The 20980-nt window shown below is 37.9% G+C and overlaps 1 pseudogene; it reads left to right on the forward strand.

Moving 5' to 3' along the window:
• Positions 1–19415: 19415 nt before the first annotated feature.
• Positions 19416–20010, forward strand: LOC123249701 (annotated as a pseudogene).
• Positions 20011–20980: the final 970 nt, after the last annotated feature.

The following is a 20980-nucleotide window of genomic DNA, read 5'->3' on the forward strand; positions in this document are numbered from 1 at the left end:
TGAAGAAGGATTGGTAAAGGCTTCCTATAGCAAGTGCATTTTTATTTGGGATTTAAAGGAAACCAGGGAGGTCAGGAGGCAGAATAGAAGAGGGGGAGATTATTTCAGGCATGGAGGATGGCCAGAGAAAATGCCTTGAGCTTGAGAGCTGTAGTGTCTTATTTGTGGAACAACCAGGAGGCTAGTGTTACTGGATCAAAGAGTACATGTGGCAAGGCCATGAAAGGGCTTTGCATGTCAAACAGAGCATTTTGTATGTGCTTCTGGAAGCTTAGGAAGTCACTGGAGTTTATATGATCAGACCTGCATTTTAGGAAAATCACTTAAAATAGGGAGTGGAGAAAGAATTGAAGCAGGCAGATCATGGTTGTAATCAAGATGTAAGGTGACGAGAACTTGCAGTAGAATTGTGGCAGTGTCAGAGTGGGGAAGAAGGAATATTCGAGAGATGTTGCAAAGTGAAATCAGCAAGTTTTTGCAAGTGCTTGGATGGGAGGATAGTGAGGAACCCAAAATGGCTCCTAGGTTGTGAACGGGAAGATGGTGTTGTCTTCTTCAACAATAGGGAAGGAAGATCTCTTCTAGATATCTAGTTCAAGATGTCTGAAAGGCAGTTGGAGGTTCAAGGTTGAAAGACAGGAGAGAGACTGGGACAGGTGTGGTAAATTTGAGAATCAGCAGCATAAAATCCATAGGGGGCAGATGAGATCACCAAAGGAAGTAGTATAGAAGGGAAAAGAACACCCAGGACAGAACCTTGGGGGATACCTAAAGTCAGAGAGCATGATGTGGAGGAGAATCCAGCAAAGGAAAAAGTAAAGGAGCAGTCGGGGAAAACCAGAAGACAATGTTATCACAAGAACCTAAAGAGAAGAAAGCATCAAAGGCTTAAGAGTGGTCAGGGAGAAGGATTGAGAAAAGGTGATTGGTTTTGGCAACTAAGAGAATGGTTATGTCTGAAGCCAGATTTTAAGGAGATTAATTGTAGAGAACCTCCCATCTTCTGGACCATAATAATAAGTTTTTCATTACATCATCGAGCCCGTGGAAAAAGCACTCCTGCATAATATGATGCCTCATTGTAGAGATTTGGTGTACAAGTTTTGTATTTTCAAATATAAATCAAAATAAAGGGAATACAATTTGAAATTTCTAATGATCAAATTTTTATATACATAAAAGGTACAGGTCCTTAAAATATTTTGAAATGGGCACCAGAAAAAGCTGCTTGTTCATTAAACCTAAAGAACATATTTTATCAAGTTCTTTCCTGAGAGTTGAAAAATTTAAGCATTGAAAATCCTTTTTAATTCCTAACCCTTTCCTGTTACTCCTCCCACTCCCTATTCCCCTCCAAAAGACCACCCTACCATACTGATGGATGATATGGCCAGTTTTCCATTAGGTAACATCTTTTAGGAAAGAATTAAATTACTATATGATATGTACCTAGAATCCTATTAAAAATGAAGTTAAATGATTTTTAATCCACACCAAGGAAACAGCCCCCTTTTTTAAGATTTTCTTGCAAGGTAAACTCTTCAAGGATATTTTGAAGACCTAATACAGAAAATAGAACTAGGAAATCACTGGATATTTTTATGTTGTACACTTTTAAAACTATTCAGATTAAAGAGAAATATAAGATTATGAGTGTATGTGGAGAGAAGAAATAATTGGAGAATAACACACATAGGCATACACAACAGAGTGTGTAAATGGAATTAGCTCACACCTCCCTCCCCCCCCCCCCCCCCGTTCATACTTAAAACTAGCCACCAGAGATAATGTCATCCCCACCTCCCTTAGTGGGGAGGGGAGATGAGTTACCCACTCGTGACAATAACTAACAAATCAAGAACAAGGGACTGCCCTTTGGACAGTCCAAAACAGTGTTGAGGCTGCCATTTGTCCACTTGAATTAGAGGTGGACCTCTAGGAAGTGACGAAAGGGATGAGCATGAGATGTGGAGAAATTATGTTCTTATTAAGAATACCTTATTCCCAGCGGCAGCTGGGTGACTCACTCTCCCTCATCTCATTACTGAACTATTTCAATAGCCTACTGGTTGATCTTCCTGCTGTAAGTCTCTTTCCTATTCCAGGCCATTCCCCTGCTGCTAAAGTGAAAAGCCATGGTCTGGCCATGTTACCCTCTGACATTTACATGCTGTCCCGCCCCTCCACCTTTTCAGTCTTTTTACACCTTATATACCACTCTACCTGCTGCCCACTCCTTATCCCCAAACTTTTGCTACTCATCGCATGAGACACTCCATCTCCTGACCGGGCATTTTCACTACCTGTACCCAGTGCCTGAAATCTTATCTCCTTCCTCAGTTCATTGACTTCCTTCAAGTCTCAGATAAAATCTGCCTTCTAAAGGAGGTCTTTTTTGACAACTTAATTCTAGTGTTTTCTTTTTGAGGGATTATTTCCCTTTATTCTGTACATCTACACACAGTTTTTGCAATTGTCTCCCTCATTTGACTGTGAGTTCCTTGAGGGCAAGGACTGCTTTTTATTTTACTTTTTTTTGTTATCCCTAGCATTTAGCACAATGCTCAACACATAGTACATACTTATTAAATATTTCTTGGCTGACTTGATCTTTAATATTCTCAGTTACTCATAAGGAAGAACTGCTTCTGTCTAATTTAGTGTTCATTAGCTATCAACAGTACACTCAAAGAATATACAATGGGCTTTGATACCCATTTGTGTTTCTCTCATAAATTTGCCCAAATCTTTTGAATCCTTTTTATACTTCTTGTTGGCATTTTCTCTAGGAACAAATGAAAAATATTTATTAAGTGTTCACTCTATGCCATGCATTATGCCAAGAGCTGAGGATTCAAACACAAAAAGCAAGATAATCCCTACCTTCAAGGAGTTTATATTCCAAAAAGGAAAAAACACAAATATAGAGGAATGGTAACCTGGGTGTGTTGGTTTGGGAAATGGCAAGATAGGGAGTAAAGCAAAGGGACACTTGACTACTGTAATGGTAGCTTTGGTTTACTAGTCCCAGAAGATGAGAAAGAAGGGAGGTAAGGGAGAGAATTTGAAGGGAGAGGGAGAACATACCAATCAAGAATGCAAAGATCCAAGCAGGGTAGAAGCTGGAGCACCAACTTAAAGGGTAAAATGAAGCTACATGGCAAGAAAATGGTCAGAATACCATAAGAAATATGTTCTGTAAGTTTCTTATCTCACATAAAGTTTAATTTTATTTGTCCTAAATTCATCTTAAAATATATATACAATTATCCTGTTGAAGAAAAAAAATAATACAAATACTATACTCTTTAATTTAGGCCCAAGTCTTCCACGAGCTAGTTAATATTTTATCTGTCACTTCTAGATTAGAGATAGAGATGTCCAAACTCATATTCTTCCATTCCCTCTGACATGACCCAGCCCCAAGAAATTTTCAAATAACATTTATAGCAATCTTGAACAGAGAAAATACATGTTAAAATATAGCCTGAGTTAACATTCCAGATTTGTTGAGTACCATCCCATTTTTTCATGAACTATTCCTCTCATTCTCTGAGTTAAAACAAGGAACCTTCTCTTCCATTTGTATTTTAATCCTTTCTCAATGAAGAAGAAGGAGTCTCAGGGATAAATGCATCAGTTGAGTGAGAAGATCCTTAATCCATATCCCTAAAAGATTTGGTGCTCAACCTATCACATTTCCATAGGGCTTTTTCCCAGGAGAAAGAACTTTAAACAAAAATAACTTACTAAAAATTCTGGAGAAACTAAAAAGTTGATTTTTAAGATGTCTCCGCAATCTTAGTATTTTTCAAATTCAAAGAACAAAACTATTTTATTGCTGGTTTTGTAGATGTTAATCATGTCCCCATAATCTTTGCTTTTCCAGACAAGGGAAAATTCTAAAATCTTCATGCTAGCACTCCCAACATTTTAACTGTTTTTTGGAACTTTTCTAGTTTTCTTATTGTCCTTTTGGCTTATGAAATATATAAGATTACTCACTATATGAGAGCTGGATTCACTGGACTTAACATTAAAATTTTTAGAACCAGCTAGTTTTAGTTTTTTGGTGTATACACCATATCTTTTCAGTTTGATGAAAAAATATATATACCTTTTCAGGATAATCTTTTCAAATCCATAAAATAAAATGCATCAGACTGGAAAGAAAACTGATTATGTTGAAATTCAGTTATCAGAATATTTTTAAAAAGTAGTTCCCAGATTCCAAATTTAAAATTTATGTATAAACCTTTGAGTTCTAAAGATCGTATATCTGCAGTTGGGATTTAGTCAATAATCATTTATTGTATATTTACCATGTGCCAGGCATTATGCTAAGTGCTAAGGATATAAGGAAATGGCAAAAATAACCTCTCTTCTCAAGGAATGCATATTCTTTTTTACATTTTATTTAATTAATTAATTTAGGGTATTTCCCCGTGATTCCATGTTTCATGTTCTTTCCTTCCCTCCTTCCTCTCTCCCCCCTCCCATAGCCTATGAGCAATTCCACTAGGTTTTACATGTATCATTGATCAAAACCTATTTCCATATTATTAATATTTGCAATAGAGTGCTTGTTTAGAATCTATATCCCCATCGAACCATGTGATCAGTCATGGTGTTCTTTCTCATAAGTCCCTCAGAATTATCCTTGATCATGGCATTGCTGCTAGTAGAGAAGTCCATTATATTCGATTGTGCCATAATGTATCCGTCTCTGTGTACAATGTTCTGCTCCTGGTTCTGCTCCTTTTGCTCTGCATCAGTTCCTGGAGGTCTTTTAAGGAATGCATATGCTAATAGGCGAAAGAACATGTAATTAACTGGGTATGTACAAGATATATAGAGAGTAGATGAAAGTAAGCTGAAAGGGGAAGGTACTGTTCCTTCTCTAGCAGCTAAGATTTGCCGTTCAAACCAAATTTTATAAAAGCAAAGTGTTTAGAGATGGAAGTTCCTTGGAGATCATTTATTCAAAAGTGGAATGACTTCTTCTGGAAGTCATAACTGGATAAATAATCATCAGGGATGATGTAAAGGAAATTCCTATTCAAGCATAAGTTGAAATAGGTGCCCTATAAGGTCCCTTCCAAATCTGAGAACCTGAAGTCAGGAAAACCTGAGTTTGAATCCTGCCTCAGACACTAGCTGTGTAACCCTGGGCAAGTTATTTTAACTTTGGTTTTCCAGTTCCCTCATCAGTAAATTTGATTGTTTGGTCATTGTCCTTTGTACTTGAAGAGAACCAAAATGCCATCACTGGGTGATGTCTTTTGACTTGTGCATAAATTGTATTTAAGTGAGGCAGAGTTGCACAAAGTTGTCAGTTTTACTCCCTTTTAGTCATCAAAGTCCAGTGCAAGACTAACATCAGAATTGACTGGTGATCCTGAGATAGAGTGAATGACATTGGCTTCTTTGATGTCTAACAAAGTTCTAGATGCTCCAGTAGTGCCTGCTTCTACTGCCTTGATGGCCACTGGAACAAATCGTCCCCCCATTCTATTGAGGGAAGGCTTTACATGCCTAAGGTAGACACCCCTCTAACATACTAACAGCTTTGAGGCCTTTTGTTACCCTCCACCTGATTTAGCCTGCCTGCCAAGACATACTCTTATATTCCTGGAGCCACAGGTGGTCACCAAAAAAGGAAAGCTGCTCTGAAGAAGGCTCAGCAAGCCCTCACACCAGAGATATCAGTCTTCCCTGAAGACTCCATACACCCCATCAGTAAAATGGAGATAATAGCACTTGCCTTCTATGGTTGTTGTGAGGATAAAAGGAAACATTTGTAAAGTGCTTTGCAGACCTTAAAAGAATATAAATGTTAGCTTTTGTTATTAAATAGAATGGCCTTCTAATCACTGTCTATAAACAAATCTGATATTCTTTCAGTGAATGTAACTTACCCTAAAACTTATAGTTCTGATTATCTTTTCAACTAATGAATGATGCATCTAAATAGGTTCCAATAGATATCAGTACTTAAAAACACTGTCCATTTGCTCAGTGCTCCAAATGGAATGAGGCTTCAGGGTGGATGGAGGCTCTTGCCACTGGGATACTTCCTAGGACCAGAGTCACTGGGGAAGGGAGCAAAATGCCTTCTAAAACCATGGAAAAGAATCTACAAAAGGTGTTCAGATACCAGGCCTAACAAGGAATCAGGTTTTGGGATATATTTTATTTCTGATATATTCCAACTGCACAAATCATCCTGGGATAAGCAACTGGTGTTGACTATGAGTTCAGTTAGCATCCAGGCCTCAGGTACCAAGTATTGACCTTCCCATATACCCATCTTGATCTCCCTGGTGTTTCAGATAACCAACACAGCCATCATGCATACGTTCCCTGACAAAAGAAGCTTGTAGGTAGGAATATCAAACAAATAGTATATCCACATTCTATGACTCTTTTCCTCTTTCTAATCCTTGGGATTCAGAGTTGAAGGCTGCCTAGGGGAAAATCTCCTTTTTTTGCTATGAAGATGAAGTACTGTTACTGCTCTCACTCCCTCAGCCTTCTCTCCCTACTCATCCTGAGACTTTGTTAATCGTCAAATCTAAAGGCCTTTCATTTTTGGCCTCTATTATTTAATCCTATTAACCATCCTCTCATAGATTCCCCCAAGTTCTGGTGACCATGATTTCTCCTGGATTTTCTCCTAATTGCTCCTCCTCAATCTCGTTTGCTTGATTTTAATCCATGTTATGATTACTAACTGATTATACCTCAAGACTCTGTCCTGGACTGTTTTTTCTTCCTATACTATTTCATTTGGTAATCTCATCAACTACCATAGATTCGATTTCCTCTCAGGTCTGCTTTGGGTTATTCAAAAAAATTTTGGTATGTTTTCTCATTCTTGTTATTTTATTTGATGAAATTATCTGTCATTCCCATGATTTCTTCTTTGAACTATTAAATCTTTAGGATTAAAAATTAAGTCTATTTAAGTATGAATTCTTTCTTTAAAGCCTGTTATTGATTATAATTTTTATTGTCTTCTGGCCAATAAAAGATGTTTAACATTTTTGTTTTTCCTACATTTCTTTATGAGTTTTTTAAGCCCTAGACATGGCCAATTTTTATAAATATACCAGAGCTAAAAAGTTTATATAAACCTATATGTATACACAAATATATACATATATACATGTATATGTTTATATATAGCTTCCAGGGGCATCTAGGGGGTACAGTGAATAGAAAACCAGACCTGGAGTCAGTAAGAGTTCAAATCATGACTGTGTGACCCTGGGAAAATCACAACCTTGTTTGCCTCATGGTCTGCATCTGTAAAATAAGGTGAGGAGGAAATGTGAACCACTTGAGTATCTGTGCAAAAAAAAACCCAAATGGGATCACAGAACTGGACATGTCTGAAAATGACTGAATGACAACAAAAGTATTTATAGTAAAAAAATAAATAGTAGAGAACACAAATAAGGACAAAGAACTAGAAAATAAAGGTTCAAAATTGTTTCTTGATACTTTTGATAGATAATATCAAAAGTATCTTCAGTGGTAAGTGAAATGAAGCTCCTTCAGGGCCTTCAGGGACAGGTGCAAGGAATGCTTAAAGAGACTCTTGTTTATGAAAAAATAAACTATTTATTTAAAGACATATAAGGGAAAAAAAAGGATTTCTAATTCTAAGGGAATCTAACTCCATCTAAATAAACTCCCAGGTCCCGCACGGAACCACTTCTCCTGTGGTTCACAGGCTACGCTAATCCTCCCTGATCTAACTAGCCAAATTTATACTATTCTAAATAAACCTAACCATTCTAACTCTTAACTTAGCCTTTAAGTTACAAAGATAACCAAGGCTAGCTGGTTGAGTCTCCACAAGAATCAAATTAGGATGCTGAGCCTTAACAAACTCAGAGTCCAAACCAAAGACCAGGTTTTGTTTGGTCTTTTCACATTTTAACCAATCTATAGACAGTAACAGATAGATGAATAGTGTTTCCCAAGTTGGAAAAGAAAACACTCCACTCCTTCAAGTCTTTCCCTCAGACCGAGATAGAGAGAAGCAAAGATATTACCTTCTCTAGCCCTGAGAGAGAAAGCAGCTGCGTGTGGCTCTGTTGACTGCCAGAAGCCCCTCCGGGAATGCCACACCCAGAGCGTGTAACTGTCATAGAAATAGCGGCTATAACTGCCACAGTTGAAATTAACACTCTCTCTCAACTCTATTTGAAATTCCAATTCTTCCTCAAGCCAGCTTCTCTACTTCTTATCTTTAATAAAATAATACTTATTTTCTAATATCATCCTTATAGTATGTACTCACTAGTTTATATATATATATATAAATTTATATACACACACACACATATATATAAACATTTTCAGCAATAAAAAGTGACAACATGTTAGGGCTTAAAAACCTCAAAAATAAATAATATATAAATATATAAATGTATGTCTTACATATCTGGGGATATATATGTGTGTATATATAACACACACACACATATACTTTTCTCATTCAGTAATTTCTAGAGATCTGTCATATCTAACTTTCCCAAAATTGTGTTGAGGCCCTTAGCTCCTTTTTTGTTTAAATTTTTGTTAGTTTATCTAGTTCTGATGGTACAGCCAAGCCCATCAAAAACAAAACAGTTGGAGGCTACAACCCAGAAGCACTAATGCTTCATAGCTCTGGATTGCCATGGGTGCCAAGGTAAGCAGGCTCTGAACTGCTTGTGCTAGTGTGTGTGGCTATGTAGCCCTCCACCAAGCCTGAGGGATACCACCAAAAGTCAGCTGGGGCAGAGAGGTGGCTAGGCTGGTGAACTGAATTGCCCACTGAGGGAATAAACTGAGCTTCTTTGAGTAGAAGTAAAGCTACATCATACCTAAGGGGAACATCTTGAAAACTCCAGTTAAAAACAATAACCAGGAACTAAATTATCCTTTTGCCACATGAGCTTCCTACACTTGAGCCTACTTTCCATAGACTATGAAGAGTTGGAAAAATTTATTCTACTCTTTTGGGGAGATTTTTTGTAACAACTAGTCATACTATACCACTTAATAAACACCTCTTTCTAAAATTAATTAAAGCTGGCTAATTGAGAATCAACCTATACTCATGGTGGAGTCACAGTAGTGGGGGCTCATGAGCTATAGAGCATTAGGGAGGTGCCTCTCCTTATAGAGTGTCTGTACTGAGGATTTTACTTGTGAGTGTGAGGCACGATATTCATTGGAATAAGTGCTACAGTAGCATTTTCCTCTGTACATATTGAGTACAAGTGACATTTGTTGCCAGTTTCAGCCACTGAAATCTACTTCTTGCTAATTTAATGATTCTTTTTCTCAACCTAAATTTCTGAAGTCATTATGTAATATCTCCATGGCCACGCAGTAAATTCTTTGGGCAACACAGACTGCTTCCTAGTACCATGTCTGTGATCATTTGCAGTTTGGTACGATGCTCCATTTTACATCTCTAACTTCCCCAATTGCTTAGCATTCAGGCACCATCCAAGAAATGAAATGAGTTCTGGAGAGCTGGTTTCTCGCTTTTTTTCTTACAGTACTGCTCATAGTTCATCTTTCACTTGGAACTCAGCACCAGCCATTTGGGGACAGCTGAGACAAAAAGGATTGGTTTAATAAGACAAAGTTCATATGTCTATATGGTATCCATTTTGTTGTAAGTCACAAGATCTTTTCTGTTCATCTGTCCAATTAGAGTCCAGATTCCTCCATATCACAAACAGCATTTACACCAGTTCTTTTGTTGTTGTTATCCAGTCATTTCAGTCGTGACTGACACTTCATGACCCCATTTGGGGTTTTCTTGACAAAGACACTAGAAAGGTTTGCCATTTCCCTCTCTAGTGTATTGTACAAATAAGGAACTGAGGCAAACAGGGTTAAGTGACTTTCCCAGAGTCACACAGGTATTAAGTATCGGGAGCCAAATTCGAACTTATGAAGATGATGAGCCTTAACTGACTCCAGACCTAGCACTCTATCCATTGCACCTAGTAGCTCCGTGGTGTAATAGGCCTGGCCTGAGCCAGACCACCCTGGTAAGTAAAGTCTAAACATGGAATAAAATATAGAAAAGCAGAAATACTAACTATATCCTTTAATGACCATCTCACACACACACAAATACAACCACATCACATGACATCACATTCAGGTCCTTCGAAGAAAAAAAAAGTTAATCAGAGACTAAATATAAATGCTAAAAAAATTGGTGCATCAAAGAACAAATTTTAGAAACAATCAATAATTTTACCAAAGTAAAACACAGCAATAACACAACAGCCAAAAACTTTTGAGATGAGGCTAAAGCAGTCTGGAGTAGAAAATTTCCATTTCTAAATGATTCCATTAACAACAGAGAGAAAAAAATAGATCAATAAATTAGCAGCTTGGTGGTACAGTACAATGAATGTTAAACTTGGAAGTCAGAAAGACCTGAATTCAAATCTGACCTCAGATACTTACTGGCTGTGTGACCCTAGGCAGGTCACTGATCTTTGTCCTCTTTAGTTTCCTTATCTGTAAAATGTGAGAAATTATAGCATCTATCTCACAGGGTTGTTATAAAAATCACATTAGATGATATATGTAAAGCACTTTGCGAACCTTAAAGTACTAGATTTATCATTATTAAAGTTATGTGAAAATCCACAAAAGACCCTAACCAAATGCCACACTAGAAATTGTGAAAGTTAAAAGAGAGATTAACAGAATGGAAAGCATAAAAAGTCACTGAACTGATGAATAAAAATAGGTGTTTTTCCCAGTAGAATTGCTCGTTGGCTATGGGAGGGGAGTGGAAAGAGGGTAGAGAAAGAACATGAATCATGTAACCATGAAAACACACTCTAAATTAATTAATTAATTAAAAGTTTCCTGGCTGAAAATAAGTAAATAATGAAGCTAGGAGTTTTTATTTTTGAAGCAAGCTGTCCAGAAAACCAAACTGTCTAGATAAAAAATAAAAAAGATGAATTCACAACAATTGAAGATGAAAGAAAGGCAACTATAAGAATCTGTTTTATTCAATTATATGCTTACAAGGAGAAGAAATGATTGCATGTTTGCAAAAACGCCCACACTAATAGAAGAAAAAATCATTGGAATGAATAAATATCAGAAAAATAATTGAATAAATCATAAATTAACTACAAAGGAACAAAACTCCAGGCTAGATACATTCATGAAATCTATCAAACATTCAAAGAATTAATATAAACATAAACATTAATTTCAATATTACTTAAATTATTTGTAAAAATAGGAGATATTACCAAACTTCTTCCATGATGCAAATATGATCCCAATAACCTAAAGTGAGGAATGAAAAAGCAGAGAAAGACGACTTTGGATCTGTATCCTGAATGAAGGAATGATGACACAGAATTACTAGGATCAGAAACAGAGTTAAAAGCAGAATTAAAAGATTAGCAAAGAGACCACAAAAATATATTAAAAGACTATGAACTGGTTGGATTTATACCAAGAAAGAGGGGTTCATATAATATAAGAGAAATTGTAAACATAATGGAACAAATTATAATAAAGGATAATAAAACCACAGGATTATAATGAGATACTTTAAAAGCTCTTGACAAAATTCATATTGCCCCCCATTTCTGTTAAGTAAATTAGAAAGCATAAAAATAAAAAGGACCCTTCTTTCATATAGTAAGAACTATATATCTAAAACTAAGAGCTATCATTATATGTAATGGAGAAAGGCTGAAAGATTTTACAGTGAAAGTGTGGGTAAAGCATTATATATCCATTATAAATAACTATTATTTGATCTTTGAGCTATAGAAATGTGATAAGATAAAAAATTGAAGGAATAAACATAGACAATGATAGAATAATTTATGTGGAGAACTCTAACATACATAAAACATCAATATTTCTTTACATTTCCAACAAAACCTAGCAGGAAGAGTTAGAAAAAGAAATTCCATTAAAATAACCGTGGAATGTACAAGATATTTAGGAATTGACCTACTGAATTCACAGAGGAACTACATAATTAAAATTATAAAACATCTCTTATAGAAATACCATTTATGAAATATAACCTGAATAACTGGAGACATTACTCATGCTTGGACTATGACTATAATAAAAATGATACTACTATATTCAATTATTTGCTTATTTATTTCCATACCAATGAAACTATCAAATGATTTTTATAGAGCTAGAAAAAACAATTTTAAAAAATAAGAATAAAATGTCACGAATTTTGAAGAAAATTGTTTTTTAAAAAGGAGGAAGGTAAGAAGATCTGTTGTTTTTTTTTAAACCCTTACCTTCCGTCTTGGAACCAATACACAGTATTGGTTCCAAGGCAGAAGAGTGGTAAAAGCTAGGCAATGGGGGTCAAATGACTTGCCCAAGGTCACACACCTAGGAAGTATCTGAGGCCAGATTTCAACCTAGGACCTCTCATCTCTGGTCCTGGCTCTCAATCCACTGAGCCACCTAGCTGCCCCCAAGGTAGGAAGATCTAGCAGTACTACATCTCAAACTATACTACAAAGGAATAATCATCCAACTATTTTTGTACTGATTTTTTGATAAAATCTTTACCTTCTGTCTTAGAATCAATACTAAGTATTGGTTCCAAGGCAGAACAACAGTAAGGGCTTGGGAACTGAGGTTATATAATTTATCCAGGGTTATACAGGTAGAAGCTCCAATCTCCAGGCCTGGCTCTCTAGCCACTGAACCACCTAACTGCTCCTTATTTTTATCCTGATTAAAGAATAGTGAGGTTAATCTGTCAAACAGATTAAATATACAACATATAGGAAAAAATGAGCATAGTAGCATAGTTTTTGATAACCCAAAGGTTCTAACTACCAAGGAATCACCATTCAATAAAAATAAATATAAAACAAAATAAAATTCAATAAAACCAGAAAGCATTCTCAAAGAAATAAGGTTTAAACCAATATAACAAACTATATACCAAGATAAGCGCCAAACATATATAATTTCTATATAAAAAGTCAAAACATAAACAAAATAGAATAAAAGAGGGAAATATACCTTTTAAAGTAATGTAAGAGAAGAAATCATGACCAAACAAGGGATAGAAACTATTAAAAAAGTAAAATGGACATTTTTGGTTATATAAAATATAAAAAGTGTTTGTACTAATTAATGCTATTTATAATAATTGTTTTTTTTTAAACCCTTGTAGTTTGGTGTATTGTCTCATAGGTGGAAGATTGGTAAGGGTGGACAATGGGGGGCAAGTGACTTGCCCAGGGTCACACAGCTGGGAAGTGGCTGAGGCCGGGTTTGAACCTAGGACCTCCCGTCTCTGAGCCTGTCTCTCACTCCACTGAGCTACCCAACTGCCCCTAATTAATGCTATTTAAATTGGGAAGGAACTATCCAACTGGCTAAAAAAAATCAGCAAGAGTTGGTTTTCATCTTGGAAGGAGTCTAATATATGATTAACATCCTTCCCAAAGGCTATCTGATCTCTCCTTAATACTGCCACATGATGGTTGGTAGAGACCTGAAAAAGACCTCCCTTCCTGAGGGCATTGGGATACAGTACATTAATGACAATGTTGACTGAATTGGATGAAGTCACAGTGGCGGATGCTCTAAGTTATCTGGTAGCCCATATGAAAGACAAGGGGCAGAAAATCAACTCTAAAAAAATCTAGGGTTTAGCCTTCTCAGTCAAGTTTTGGGAAATACAGTGAGTGAGGAAAGCCCGAGGGATTCTAGGTACCATCCTGAATAAGTTATGGACACTTGCTTCCCCTAGTTTAAGAAGGAAATCCAAGAACTTACTAGATTCTTTAGATTTTGGGAAATCCACAGTTCCTACTTAGATGGCCTCTTTTTATCAAGTCACCCACAAGTCAGTGTCTTTCAAGTGGGCCCCAGAACAGGTTATAACCATGGTAGTTGTCCTGCCATCTCTCCCCATGGGCACTAACCAAGAACCTTACAAAGCATTTGTTCTGAAGGCTGAAGACCTAAACCAGTGATTCCCAAAGTGGGCACTACCGCCCCCTGGTGGGTGCTGCAGTGATCCCAGGGAGAGGGGTGATGGCCACAGGTGCATTTATCTTTCCTATTAATTGCTATTAAAATTTTTTAAAAATTAATTTCCAGGGAGCTAAGTAATATTTTTTCTGGAAAGGGGGTGGTAGGCCAAAAAAAGTTTAGGAACCACTGACCTAAAGGCTAGACTGAATGGCAGCTTTGGAAGCACTAAGGGGTGGTAAAAATAAGCCACTGTTAGCTATCTAGAGCTCCAAACTCCTCAGAGAAGCCACTTACTATACTGCTTTTGAAAAGCATTTGCTTGGAGCAGCTAGGTAACTCAGTGGATAGGGAGCCAGAAAAAGATGTGAGGTCTTGGGTTCAAATATGACCCCAGATACTTCCTAGCTAAGTGACCCTGCGTAAATCACTTAACCCTATTGCCTAATCCTTACCACTCTTCTGCCTTGAAGCCAGTACATTATATCAATTCTCAGAAGATAAGGGTTTAAAAAAGAAAAGAAAAGAAAAAAGCAGTTACTTGTCCCTTATTGGGCCCTATTTGCAACTAAACAGATGACAAAGGATCATGTTATCCTTTTCCCCAGTTTGCAAGATAGTCCCTCCAACAAGATGGATAGAGCACTAGAGCCTTCTATTGTTAAATGGAAATCATACATTAGAAACCATGCATGCTTGCCTAGGTCCCTCTGGTCCACTCTTCACAAACAGGTTGTGACTATAACACATCCTAGGGCTTACAGTTCATGCCCTGGAACCCTGCCCTATTTCCTCTACCTGTAAAGTCCTGGTTCCTTGAGGAATGTCATTTTGACAAGTTAGCTGACTGTTCTATATAGACAATATAGACAAATGGCCTTGAGCAGTCACTCACTCATTTAGTTTAGATGAGAAATACCCTGGGAATTAGGGACACTGGCAAGTCTTTCTAGTTGAACTTTAGGCTGCACAGCTGGCATAGGAGAGGACCTTCTATTCTTTACAAGTTCCTAGGCAGTGGCCATGGGTCTGGCAAAGAGATTCCCGGGCCTGAAGAGCACAAAACTAGACAATCAAAAGTTCTTCCCTTTGGAGTCAAAACTAATGAAAGAATTTTGCCAAAGCCTTCTAACATACAGTTGCTTATGGGACACAGCAGAGATATATGCCAAACAACCATGTTGAAGCTATTATAAGAACAGAAGTTCTTATAAATTTGGAAATTTGGGTGAAGATATCATGCTGTACTGGACCTAGGACCATATGGATAAGGAAGCTGTTTTAGTAGTAGCAGTTAGAAGTAGTAATAGTATCTAGCATTTATATAGCACTTACTAAGGTGTGCCAAGTGTTGTGCTAAACTTTTTTTAAACAAATATCCTATTTGATCTTTACAACCACCTTAGGAGGTAAGTACTCTTAATATCCCTATTTTATAGAGGAGACTGAGGCAAACGGATGTTAACTTACTTGCCTACTATTGCACACATGTCTGACACTAGATTTAAATTCAGGTTTTCCTACCCGAGTTAGTCCAGCCTAACTGCCTCAAATGTAGTGACCCTCGATCTATCTCCAACTGGAAAAATGGCATTGTTCCATCTCAGAGCAAGAAGTTTGTCCCTGTTTATCAACAGTTTATATGCACCTGACTGCCTATATTGGTGTATCCAACCTCTTAGAAACTATGTCTATGACAAATCAATGCTATGTTTCTTGGGTCTGATCTCCAAGAAGACTTACCTGATAAGAATTAACCATATTGGGATACAGTGCTAGCTAATCTTTTCCTGCCCTAATTCCACTCCCAAAAGAGTTGCCTTGGCCTCAAGTTCCTTGTGCCCTCAGAGAGTTTATACCTCTGGATGATCCTGATTTCCCCTACTGCAACTTCCTGCTCCCAAGGAAACCTGATTGGCTCAAGCTTCCTGATTAAGAGGCATAAAAAGGTCCAGCCACATTTAGACTGGGCCTCTCAGACTTCTTGGGTGCCCATTTCCATCCTCTGATCATTTACTGACCAATCATATTTCCAGATGGAAATGAGGGGGCCTCACCCAAAAAGACTAATTGCCATTGTGTCCTTGTTGCATTTTCTTGTTTTGTTAGGGTCAAAGGAAACTTCCTTTGTTATATGCTCAGTAACTTGTAAGTGCTTCATTGAGACATCAACATCAAAACTGAAATAAGAGGGTACTGGCTTAGAGCCATGCCTATAACACCTTATAAAAATGCTCAGCAGAGAATAGAAGGTGAGAAAGAAATATAAGCAAGCATGACAGGTTTAAAACTTATATACTGAATGTATTATATACTTAAACAGAGACTCACAATTTCATGTACAATATTCTTTTTTTTAGTATTAAAATGCTCATTGCATTATTACATTTAAAATACAATTAAGAAAGAAAGAATTGCTAATTCACAACTCCACCAAAAATATACTAAAGGGCCTCTCTCTTCACTCCCCTTACAATATTGATTATCCTTTTCCTTCCTTTTGTCCTCTTTCCTAGGTTCTTGGTCGCAAGATGAAACTTCAGAGATGTTTCATTTTAATTTCTCTTCAATTCAGAGCAATGTTTCATATGGTTTAGAACAGTTGGAAATGCTTCTAAGAACTGATGGGTTGATAATATTTGACCAAAGAGTGCTTATTATTGGCTTTAAGCAAGGGAATAATTAAATACTTTCTTATTATAGGTCAGTTATCTCGTTGAACAATTACTTTTAATGAATTATTGACTTGGCCTAGCTCCATCCTCTATCAAAAAAGAACGCAGAACTAGATGTTGGACAAATTCAGTTATGTCTTTTCAATAACTTCCCAGTAACTCAATAACCTTTAATAAGTCATATATTTTCTGAGTCCTCCATTAACTGTATTTTATATATGTTGGTTAATGTAATGGTTGTAGTTTAATTATCATCTTGTGTTAAGAGAGCATTTTCTTGAAACAGCTTCTTCCTTACACATTACCCCCACACAAATTTCTTCAATCCAAATTTCCCCAACAGATTGCCCTTAACTACTCTGATAAGCTACATGGACTTCAGGACTGAATGATTCGAGGCATTTCCAGATGGAGATAAGGGAGTTATGTCCACAGAAGCTAAGTGCTACTGTATCTTTGTTGCATATCCTTGCTGTTAGAAAGCAAAATAAAACTCCTTGTTTGTTATATGTTCACTGACCCACAGGTGCCTCGTTTCATCAAAATATTGAACCTGAACTAATTGGGTGTTGGCTTTAGAGCTTATGCCTACAATCCAACTCTTTGTTGGCAATTCTCAGCTTTACCTATCCAGCTCTATCCTCTCAGCTGTCTTACATCTCCAATTTTCTTTGAGACATCTTGAACCAGAAGTCCAGCAGACATCTTAAACTCAACATATCCAGTTGAACTCATTTTCTCTCTGAACCCTTGTCATCTCCTACTTTCTCTGTTACTGTAAAGGGCAACACCATTCTCCCTGTCTCTCAGGCTCACAACCTAAGTATCAGCCTTGACTTTCCACTTTCTTTCCCATTTCCTATCCACTTTGTTGTTAACTGTCAATTTCACCTTTCCAATATCTCTCCTATCAGACTATTTCTCTCCTCTGACACTGCCACCACTTGTCGCCTCACACTTAGAATATTGCAATAGTCTGCTGGTGGGTCTGCATGCCTCAAGTCTCTCTCTACTCCCATGCAACCATTCAACCACCAAAGTGATTTTCCTAAAGTGTAGGCCCCACCATGTCACTTCCCTACTCAGTAAACTCCAGTGTCACTTCCAGGATCAAATATAAAATCCACTGCAAGGTGTTCAAAGATCTTCATTAACCTAGCCCCTTCCAGCTTTCCAATCTCCATGACCCTGGCCTCTGGCTGTTTCACAAACAAGACATTCATTCTATCTCTAGGCTCCAAGCATTTTTTCTGCCTGTGCCTGGAATGCTCCTTCTCCTCAGCTATAGCTATTGACTTCCCTCGCTTCATTCAACTTCCAACTAAGATCGTAATCATTTACAGTATAAGAAGAAGATTTAGATATTATATATATATATATATATATATATATATATATATTAAGGTTTTAAGGTATGACCTCCAGGAATCAATAATTTAGATTGAATCCATAATTAAAATAGACCCAAGTCAGGATCCGGTTTAAGGTAGTTTATTTAAAATTATGAAGGTAGAAGATAGGGAAATAGAGAGGGGGAGAGGCTAGCCCGGGCTTACTTGAGGCCCGGGCAGAGAGAGGATTGAAAGGCTAATTAAATTAGGCTACAAGCCCCAAGACCTTAGCAATTAGGGAGGCAAGAAGCCTACTTAAGGTAGAGAGTCTGGAAACGCCAAGGTAGGCCAAGGAAGTCAGCCTAACTTACCCACGTGACCATTCAGAGTGGTAGCAGCCTGAGGTCTCAGCCAAGATCCTTCAGCACCAAGTTCAAAGCGGGAACTGCCCCAACAGGAAGTAATCAACATACTTGAAGAGATAGTGTCTTTCATCATTTCCTGTGGTCCACCTCTAATTCAAGTGGACAAATGGCAGCCTCAACACTGTTTTGGACTGTCCAAAGGGCAGTCCCTTGTTCTTGATTTGTTAGTTATTGTCACGTGTGGGTAACTCATCTCCCCTCCCCACTAAGTGAGGTGGGGATGACATTATCTCTGGTGGCTAGAGTTTTAACTATGAATGGGCTTGAGCTAATTCTATTTACACAACAGGAAGCCTTTCTCAACCTTCCTCTCTCAATTATTTCCTATTAATCCTCTATATAGTTTGTTTTTGCAGTCTGGTAGTCTCCCACATTTGATTGTGAACTCCTTAAGCTCGAGGGCCATCTTTGGTCTCTTTTGTATCCCTAAAACTTAGCCAATGTCTGGCATATTGTAAGTGCTTAATAAATCTTTACTGACTGCCTAGAGATGATCCTTTAAGGCCCACTTATGTTTCTAGTAGTCTATGCAGCAACTTGGGGGAACACTAGGATGCCAAATAATCTATATTTTTCTTTTTGATCCAGACTAGCATATCTTTGTTCAACTGACTTCCCCTCTCCCTTAGTCCAGATAAAGAAACCACAGAGGACAAATAGATGACAGTTAACAATAAGATGTTAAAATTCTTCAAGGAAAGTATAAAAGGGCTTATACTTTGTTACCCCTTTAGGAGCTGTGAATAAAGTCTCATTCAAAACACTGTAATTAGCGGGTAGCCATTGGCTAGCTATGGAATAGGTATACCACTGGTGGCTGTTTCCAAAGCTAGATATTATCTAAAGAAGCAGTTGAGGCAGGGGGAAGCTAGGAAGAATACAATTTTTAAAAAAGGAGAAGAGCTTTTAACGCCTGCTCACCCCTGCCCCCCCCTCCCCAAGCGCTGCTCCGGCTGCATCCCGCTCACACGGAACTCCAGGCCCCCCGCAGCATTAGTGCCGCTGCTGCCACTCCCTCCTTCCGCTGCCATGATTATCTACCGGGACCTCATCAGCCATGATGAGATGTTCTCCAACATTTACTAGATCCAGGAGATCACGAACAGGCTTTGCCTGGAGGTGGAGGGGAAGATGGTCAGTAGGACAGTAGGTACCACTGATGATTCACTCATCAGTGGAAATGCCTCTGCTGAAGGTCCTGAGGGTGAAGGAACAGATGCCACTGCAATCACTGGAGTTGACATAGTTATAAACCATCATCTACAAGAAACTAGCTTCACAAAAGAATCCTACAAAATGTACATCAAAGACTACATGAAGTCAATCAAAGGCAGACTTGAAGAACAGAAGCCAGAAAGAGTAAAACCTTTTATGACAGGAGCTACAGAACAAATCAAACATATGCTTGCTAATTTTAATAACTATCAGTTCTTCATGGGCAAAAACATGAATCCAGATGGCATGGTGGCTCTCTTGGATTTCCGGGAGGATAGTTTGACCCCATATATGATTTTCTTTAAGGATGGTTTAGAAATAGAGAAATGTTAACAAATTCAAGCTGATTACTTTGGATCATCACCTGTCATCATAACTGGCTGCTGCTTTTTGTCATCTACACAACACCAGGATTTGGACAAATATGGACTGATATCATCTTGAGCTTTATTCATTTATTTTTAACCTGATTTATTTGGAGTGGAGACATTGTTTTTAAAAACATGTCATGTAGGTTGTCTAAAATAAAACGCATTTAAACTCCCCCCCCCAAAAAAGGAGAAGAGAACAAACTGTAGAAGAACCCAGATCTTGAAAGGTAGTTATCTGAGACTTTTGGCTAAGACAGTTGAAGCTGACTACCATGTTCCCACACACCTACCTTGAAAAACCTTGAAATTCTCATTGAACAAATAACAAGAAATTCAACGAGAAACAAATGACTTTTACTTCTGAATGTCAAAAAGTTATCCAGAAGCAAAAAAGGCAATAGGAAAGAAGGTTGCCTGCAAAGCTAGTGTCAGCATAGTTAAACAAGTTGGCATGATCAGAGACAGGTCAGAGACAAATGTCATGAGGATTCTCCTAGAAATTATGGTGAAGGAATTACGGGAAGATGGAGGCTTAGAAGCTGCAAGGCTCCAGACCTCTGTAAACCCTTCAACCCCAATCAAGGACAAAGGGCTTCAAGGGGACAGAAAACCAAATCTGACAACAGAATAGAGCTGGGGGATCCTCCTGCTAAACCCAACTTAAAAGGTATGGGGAGGGGGGAGCCTGAATTCTTGAACTGTTGAGCTTAAGGGGAAGGGGAAAAGGAAGATCCCAGGTCCCCTCCCACATCTAATTTTCCAAGTCTCCAGGAGATCCTGGAATCTCTGGGAGGACAAGGGCTGTAGTCCAGAGGGAGTACCTCACTGGCACAGCTGTGCCAGACTCAAGGCTTTGATCACAGACAACAGGGAGACAGCTGGAGAAGAAGTGCATAAAGGGCAGCCAAACACTCCATCTTGCGCTGCCCCCC

Source organism: Gracilinanus agilis, chromosome 5, assembly GCF_016433145.1.
Source record: "Gracilinanus agilis isolate LMUSP501 chromosome 5, AgileGrace, whole genome shotgun sequence".
Lineage (NCBI taxonomy): Eukaryota > Metazoa > Chordata > Mammalia > Didelphimorphia > Didelphidae > Gracilinanus > Gracilinanus agilis.